Here is a 9,238-nt window from a genome sequence, read left to right on the forward strand (position 1 = left end):
GTATATGGAGTGAGCCTATACATCAAATGTGAGCTAGGAGGAATGATAGTTTTATCATAATTCTTTATTTTTTTTTGTTGTTTTAGATTTCAGGGACATCCAATATTAAATAGCTGATATGGGGATATCATAAGTAATAACCTTTATATATGTTTTTAATTATTATTTTTTTTATTTTGCAGATAATGTTTGTATATTAAAATTTAAGGTAGTGACACCGTCCAAGGTTATCAATATATGTATGATTTACAGGAGTAATATATTTAAGGTAGATGATCGATGTTCAAAATACTCAAGTCTTCTAATTTGACTATAAATTAATAAATAAATGATATTAATAATTTAATTTTAATATTCATATACTATAATTTTTTTTGCAGTTTAATAAAAAAATAAAATTATTGGTGCCCTAGGATAAATAATTTAATTTTATATTATGACTAAAAGTTACGGGTTTAAACTGTACTAATTTCTTTTACTGGGAAAGATTTCTGATGTTAAATAAAAAAAATTATTTTCAATAGTTTGTAACTTTGCTTTGTATTACTATTAATTTAATCAGAGCATATGGTGAAAACGAATAATTGATATAGCTGACAATTAATTTTGAACTAATGTTATATTTAATTGTGGTGTTATTTTTCTAGTCATAATCGGAATTAAAAAAAAATCATATCAATAAATTATATAATAAAAAAATTGCTGGGGCCCTGACAAATAATTTAAATCATATTATTACACAAAGTTTAAAGTTTAAATTATGAAAATATATATATATTTTTTTTTTGATACACAATGCACAATAATGTCGGACATGTGATTATTAGTAGGGCATTGCCATAGCCTTATCTCTTCAATAATGTTAACTTCCTTTATCTTTTTTTGTTTTTTTTTGTTTTTTTTTTTCCGAATGAACCTTATCTTATTAATTTGATTTATAATAATTTATAATAGCAATTTCTTTTATTCACAGTTATATATATAGATTTTGTAGTTATTAGTAAACCCTAAACTTAAACCCTAAACACTGTGTGCGGGCAATTTTATTGCATTGGTTCCATGTCTTATCAGCCTTGTGGCCTTGCTGTCAACTTAATTTATATACAAAAGTACTCATATTCTTATGAGGTGCATTAACTTTTTATGTTAAAGGTCGATAACTGTACCAATCGATTAATTATTACTCCTTCCGTTTTTTTTTTTTATAGAAAATTTTCTTTTTTGTGTATTTTTTATATAGAGAAAGTTATTGTAAATAGTAATTTTAGAATAAAAGTCAAGTTAAAAAGATTAGAAAGCCTTTAGAGTATGTATGTTTTTTTAAGAATGAAGCTCAACTATTAACGAAAGTGGCAGACATGAATATTCTCAGCATTTAATGGACGCATGTTGCAAGCGACAAGTTATCAACTTATTTTTTTATTTTGTTTTATAGTAACAGCAGTCCTTTTTATAAATTTAGTCACATAAATACAGAGTTAACCCTTATTTGTATGTCTTTGAGCGGGGAAGATGAAAATCATACTCTAAATGAGCTAGTTACTCTTCCAAGAAGAGCTGGAAGAGTGTCTTTAATTGCAGATAATAATTTTTTTTTTTTGAAATCTAGTAACAACGTTAGTTATTATTACTATGAAACTATAAAAACTGAGTACAACAATTATTTTCAAATGCAATTAAAAATAATAGTAATATTCTTAATATTTTTTTTAGTTTTCAAATTAATTACTTAAATCAACAACATCAATTAAAATTAATTATTATGATGAAATATTAGTGTACTTATTTATATGAAGTTTATTATTTATTATAATAAAAAATGACAAGTTATTATATTGTACATAATAAATATAATTAGTATTTGTTATTTATTTTTATTAAATTATTATGTCAAGGGTGTTATAAGAAATAAAAACAAATGAATTTTCATTTAATAATTTATTTCAAACATAATTTTGTGGAATTTAATTAAATTCTTTATTTTAAATTATAGCATACCAAACATGACAAATTCATTTGCAAATGAATTCTACTTAGAATTTATTTACAAATGAATTCTACAACCATGATTTATTTGTTCCAAAGGGACTATTAATATATAAGTAGAGTCTACAAAACATGTATAGATAAGTTTTCACGTATTATTACAAATGTGTCCCCTCCTATAAGTGAACCATTGTAAATTTAAAATGTGTCCCCCAAAAATTTGAAATGCGTCCCCAGCTTTAGATTGCAAGTGGGTGCATGTCTATAAAAACTCACTTAAGCAACACTTGAAGCACCGCACTACTCTTTACATTCTTTCGTCTTCATATTTCAAAAGCTCTCTAATATTAAGCGATGGCTGTGTCTCCAATCCAGTCGGTGCTTGGAATGTTGGGTGTTATGTCCATGCAACAGCGTCAAGCTGGGGTGAATATCAGCTCATTTTACCCACCTGTTGCACAAATTCTTGGCAGCCCGATATTGTTGGGTTAAGTCCTTTACCGCTTCTGGATGAAGACTGAAAGTCTGTGTTTGTGTTATCCTTTTAAGTAATGTTAATAAGCATGGCTTTGACTGATCCACCATCTCCACTGGAGTGTGTGTGTGAATCTCAATGCTATGAGTAAATAAACTGTGTCTTTATGTACTTCTATTTCATGTGCTTTTAATAAATCAGTCTTTCCAGTGCGGCCAAACAGCTATCAAAAATCTTTGCTTAAAAATATTTGAACAAATAATTTGTTTCCTCATCAAAATATTTGAAATATATATTAATATATGTTTTAATTCAAGACTTAAAAATATGTTGCCTAAATACTTTATATTTGAAACAATCGAATTAATTTTTAACAAGACACGAAACATAAACTCCAAAAAAGAAGAGAAAGTGTATGTAATGATGTTGCAGACTGAATGCATTTCCTGTTTCCAATGTGATTGGGTAGTCACAACATGATAAAATGTTTTTTACGATCAGTTGTGGTTTTAGGTTAATTGAATTTATAAAATAATTGATGCATTTATCTATAATTTGTAATGTTTTTTAACAATTCTGTAAAACAAGGTTCTTTCTTATGAAATTGTCAAATTACTAAATAATAGTTTCAGTACCAATATTTTATAATAAGTACTAAACATTATAAAAGTGATTATTTAAAAAAAAAAAAAAAAGCTATGGACTTTGGTTGTTAAAATTTTCCAATGTTTTCTATTTTTTTTTAGAATGTAATATTAATTTTCAAATATTTTCCAATGTTTTCTCCACGTTTTAGTAAGTTTCTGCGATCTTACTTTCATGACCACAATCACACAAGCACAAGAAGCCAAGAAACCGTTATTCGTAAGATGCAAGACAAAGCTTTTTCTTCTTTTCATAAAAAATGGACACAAAGCACCATCAATGTCAGCAATTTGGGAAAGGATGACACAATAAATTATAATTATCACTTGCCATCAGCTTTCTAATATTTGTTGGACAAGAGTAAGTGCACTTACCAAAAGAAGAAAATGTTAAGGTAGAGGAGAAGAGTAGTGCAGTGGATATTCTTGCTTTTGCTATAATTTCTATGTTTTGTTTAGGCTAATTCATCGCTACAGAAATTATCATCTTAGCTTCAAAAACTTTTTATTTTTATATGTATGTTGAGATTTTTCAGATTTTTTTCATTTAAATCAAGCTAGTATGAGTGTAAATGAGAAGTGTTGTGACTGAGTATAATTTTTTGAATAAGCTAAATTTTTCTGAATTTAAAATAATAAAATAAATTTATTTTGCCGATTAAAAAAATTAAAATTATATGTAGTGGTTGTGGATATCCAACCTTTTTCTTTTTGTTTGATGAGATCCTGATAAGTATTTGTTTTAGAAATTATTTGGATTCTGTAATTTTTTGTCACATGTATTTATTTTGCAAACGGTAAAATTTTGAATTTTCAGTGTTGGTTACTATACATTTACGAAAATATATTTTCCTTTTTCAAAAGAAAAAAAAAAAAATCTTATATAAGTATAACAACAATCATTATCTATCACTTGAATCACTTGCATCCAAAGATCATTTGATACTTTGTTAAAGTTGTCTACTTCGTACAACTTAATTCTTTACCCGACGGCCGTTAAACAACACATCAAGTATTTTATTCTAAGTTGAACAAAAATGTCGGCTCTCTGGATATATATATATATATAAAATAAAAAAAATTCCTCCTTACATTTCATGTTTTTATATTTGGCCATGCTTTAATCTATCAATATCAATATCCATTACTGCTTTATGTTCGATGAGAATTTAATAATTAAGTATTTCTCCCACCAATTATTTGGATTCTGCAATCTTGTGCGACACAATGACTTTGCTAATTGTTTATGACTTGATCCATTTATTTATTAGAAGGAACCTAATCAGTGCAAGATTAACATTATCTCTGCTTACAATTAAAATGTTAATCAAATTACAATTAAAATGGCCAACCAAATATATGCTGATAGAGTGTACCGTCTTTAGAAAACAAATTGATTGGTGTATTTATAATATAGTTTTTGTTAAGATTTTTAGTATTTTTAATTATTTTAATTAGTTTTTATTTAATTTTATTTATATTTTTGTTCAAAGCCTCATTGAATCATATTTCATTAGATCTTAAGGAATTGTGTAGGATTTTAATATAGAAAAGAGCAAAGTGAAGCAAAACTCTCAAAAACTCAGCACTCCCGTGCGGGATTGAAAGGAAATTAACATAAAGACTCAGAGCGTAGCATGCCCAAGCCGTGTATTAAAATTGCTTAGATACGGCAGAGATATCTCCTTATATAAACTTATTAAAGCTTTTTTGAGTCTAATTAGGAAAACCACTTAATTTGCAGAGGAAGAAATCTAATCACAAAAGAAAGCGATTAAGTCTTGTATTTCTTCTGAATTAAGAGTCCAATTGACCAATTAGAATTAGAACTCAAATTAGGTAATTATCTTTGCCGTTCCCTTGTTTTTTAACTTGATATTTGGCAAATTTCTAATTCTCTATAAAAACCTTCTAGAACGAAATCAAAATAATAAAGGAAGCAAAAAATTAATAATTAAATAAAATAGAAATAAAACTAAATAAAGACTATCTAAAATATACTCCTTCAGCTCCAAAAAAATAGTCTCACTTTTTATAATGAATATCCCAAAATAATAGTGTCATTTCTATTTCGGAAATAGTTTTTTTTGTTAACATTCTTATATTCTGCCAATAATTAATATAAGTAGACTTACAAAATATTCAGTCAAAATATAAATATAAAATAATATAAAGTAATTGAAACATGTGCCGAGATATTAATTTTTTTACTGAAAAACTCTATAAACATTAATCAAAAAATTCTTAATATAAGGGTATAACTGAAAAAGAAGGATAATTGATACAGTTAAACTAATCTGTATGAAAAAAGAGTGAGACTATTTTTTTGGGACGGACAAGTAGAAATTATAATAAAAATTATATTATAAATATTATAAAAAATAAACCTACCACCTTCTTACATTTCATGTTTTAAAGATAAAAATATTGATGGGTTATATTTATTTTGAAATGTAATTTTATTATATAAAATAGTGTTGATGTTGGGATTGGTGAATGATAAATTGTGGCGGACTAAGTTATATGATGTTTGAATACTTGTTGCTCGTACATTTGTTATTCACAAAGGGTATTTCAATCTTCTTCTAAACTAGTTTTTTTTTTTTTTACAAGGTGCATTGTATATACCCATTTTTTTTATCTATATAATATTAAAGTATGAGTTTTGTTTAGATTAAAATAAATATAAGTGGTTAATTTGTATCTACAAACTACTTGTAATGAAGTGGTCTCAAAATAAAGTTCAACCCAATCTTTAGACATATTCCTTTAGTCCCTAATTTATAAATGCTGATTTTTAAAATCCTAATAGGTGCCCAAAAAGAAAATCAAATCATCACTCAATTTTCAACCTCTGTCTTTAACCTCAAATCAATATTATATACAACTATAATGAAAAATAATAATAAATTATTTTTATTGCTAGGTAAAAGAAAAGAAGTGAGAGGATGATCTTAATTAATAATGGAAATCACTTTGGTTACAGTTGTAATATTATTTACCCATTATATCAAAGAAAAGAATATATGTGCATATAAACAAATACAGGAAACCCCAAAATGTGACCCAAACAGAACTATATAGTTTTAGTTTTATTCCAGTTTTCTAAACACTATTTTGTTTTAATGAACAGATTTAGGATATAAGAGAAAAAATATCAAGAAGATTAAAAATATTTAATCATCAATAGATCATCTATTTATTGCAAAGGGATATAAATCTCTTAAAATGATAGTAGTTTTAAATTTTTCAATAATAAAAAAGAAAATAAAAAATTATTATTAAAAATAAAACTCATTTAAAACTCATTTAACAAAAAAAAAAAAAAAGTTTCAATGTATATAGATATATAAATATATCAATAAAATATTATCTATATTTTTTAAATTAAAATTTTTAACTGTTTACCAACCCGGGTTTAATTATGTATTTCTATTCAAAAATTTATTTATTAAAAAAAATCCAATCAAATCATACAAACATAAATAAAAAAATATTAATAAAAAGAATATATTTTCTTTTTTTTTATCTATATCCTAAAAAAATTAAATATTTAATAAATAAAATATAAAAACATTTCAAATGTCTCATTATCATATATATTTATTAAAAAAATAAATTTAGTAAAAATAAAACTTAAATTTTAAATGCTGAATTATATATATTTATTTATTTAAAAAATAATTTTTTTATTCATTAAGAAGCTTGATAGACCGAAATTACACTGCGGGCTACATAATAAGTAATAACCCTCCACTCACCAAATTGGTGAAAACACTTATGATCGAGAGAATTCGAACTCGAGACCTCTCACTCTTCACATAAGTGAGAAAGACAATTAAACGGACTTAAAAAATAATTTTTATAAACATATCAAATCGAATATTTATAAATATATCAAATATCTTTGTTTACAAATATTTGAATAGATAATTTATTTTCTCATCAAAATATTCAAAACATGAGTATATTTTTTGGTATAATTAACAAGTATAACCTCTTTCAGAGATAGAGCTTAAAAATTTTTGTCCTTTCAATATTTAAGTTTGTCTTTTCAATATTTTTTGGTATAATTAACGGTGATCGAAGCCACTTGATTGTTTCCCTATCAACACTTTGTAATAAATTGCTCAACAAACACTATTTAAGTGTGAAAATTAAATATTTGTACATCTAATGCAAGAGATTTTTTTTGTTCCTTTTTTTAAATCAAAGAGGAGGGATTAAAACCCAAGAACTACTGCATGTTCTGACGAAGGCCAACAAATAGCCTCTACCCTAATACAAGACATGAATAAATTGTGGGTCCTGTATATGTATGGCACAACCCAAGAGGGGGGGTGAAATGAGTTTTCTAAAAACAGATACAAATTTTAGAAATTCTAAACAAAATATAGAATTTTAAGTGCAGCGGAAAACACACAGAACTTTGTAAGAATAGAATATGAATTCGAATTACCTCACAATGTTCTAATTATAAAAGATAGAAAGTCTGTGCAAAGTGTAGCTATTGATTAGAACAGCTTCACACTGACTTATACAATATCAGAGCTTCTTTATGAAGGAAGGTTATTGAAATTAGAACTTCCTCAAAGTTTGAAAAATCATATAAAGCTATATGAAAGACAGTTATTAAGTTCAGAACTTCTTCACAGAGCCTTAATCAAATATCAGAATGACTTTATGATGGAAAGCTATCAAGATTAGAACTTCCTCATAAAGTTTAGAAAGATAATTAGAAACCCAATCAGTGAAGTATACTGAGAATAGAACAACAGTTAGAACATGGTATATTCACTTATTAGAATACCAGAGTTCTAATGTTCATAAAAGATAAGACTTATTACCGTTTTAGAACATCTGAATCAATAACAATTTTAGCGTTTCTAAAAATTAAACAGAGGTGTAATAAAAGTAATATCAAGTAAACTTCAGAAATTAAAAGATGAACACAGTGATTTATAGTGGTTCGGCACTAACTCGCCTACATCCACTCCCCAAGACGCATCTTGAGATCCTCAACTATGTTATCTCTTTTAAAGGGTAAGAGACAAACCAACAGTACAAGGCAATAGATCAACACCTAGATCTACCCTTTTGTCCCACTAGATTTTCCAAAGGTTCTAGTTAACCTCAACCCTTTCTGTTTTTGGCAGAGTACAGAAAACTCAATTCAAGACATTAATATCCCACACATGGAGAAGGTCGCTTGATAACTTCTATCTCAATAGCTTCTAACCTAAGCTACTACACACAAAAGTTTAACAAATAAAGAGCCTGTCTACTATAGATTACAAAATCTAAATAGACAGAAAGAAACGCCTATATAAGCACAAGAAAAACAGTTTTATCAGATTAGAAGATCGATTAGAACACAAAACTGTTTTTCAAAAGTAATTGTAAAAATTCTTTTCACTTTAAATATTGAAAACGTTAAGTGTAGAGATGAAAAGAAAAATGGGGGTGGAGAGTAAGTTTTGAGAGATAAAGATTTGTTCAATGAGAGAATGCTCTTAAAACGAAAACACTTACTTCACCATAGCTTAAGATGTGAAAGCTCCTATTTATAGAGAGCATCGTGTCTCTTGCTTTTGGAAAGTGGATATTTCATTTGAAATCAGAATATCTTCTTTCCTTATTTAGAAGATTTAGAAGATATGAAAATCTTTGTTACCAAAAATTTATTTTATCCTTTTTGGTAAGAGAATAAAACACGATTTTTGCTTTCCTTTGAACAACAGATTTTCGGCAGCATTATTTGGAAAATATTTTTACGGAAGGATGCTCTTACTAAAAACGAAAAAGATTCTCCTTCGTTTTTAAGATAAGACAATAAATTTAAATACTTTAGATCTTTCAAAAGATATTTCCGAAAAGTGTATGATTTTATTACCAAAAACTTTAGAGAAGTAATCTCTTTAATTTTAGGAAATTAAAACATTTCGATTTAAAGAATATTTTCGAAAATAAATTATTTTGAAGAAATCTAATTTTCTGAAAAATATTTTTGAGAGAAAAATAAATTTTTGTGCTCATATATGGATTTTCTCTCTATCCTACAAAGTATCCTAAATACCTAGCTACTAGGTTCTTCGAATATCTTCACACTCAATGTAGGACTTGCCTTGTACGA

This window comes from Jatropha curcas, chromosome 2 (genome assembly GCF_041381405.1).
Source record: "Jatropha curcas cultivar XTBG-Jc1 chromosome 2, XTBG_Jcur_1.0, whole genome shotgun sequence".
NCBI classification, from domain to species: Eukaryota; Viridiplantae; Streptophyta; class Magnoliopsida; order Malpighiales; family Euphorbiaceae; genus Jatropha; species Jatropha curcas.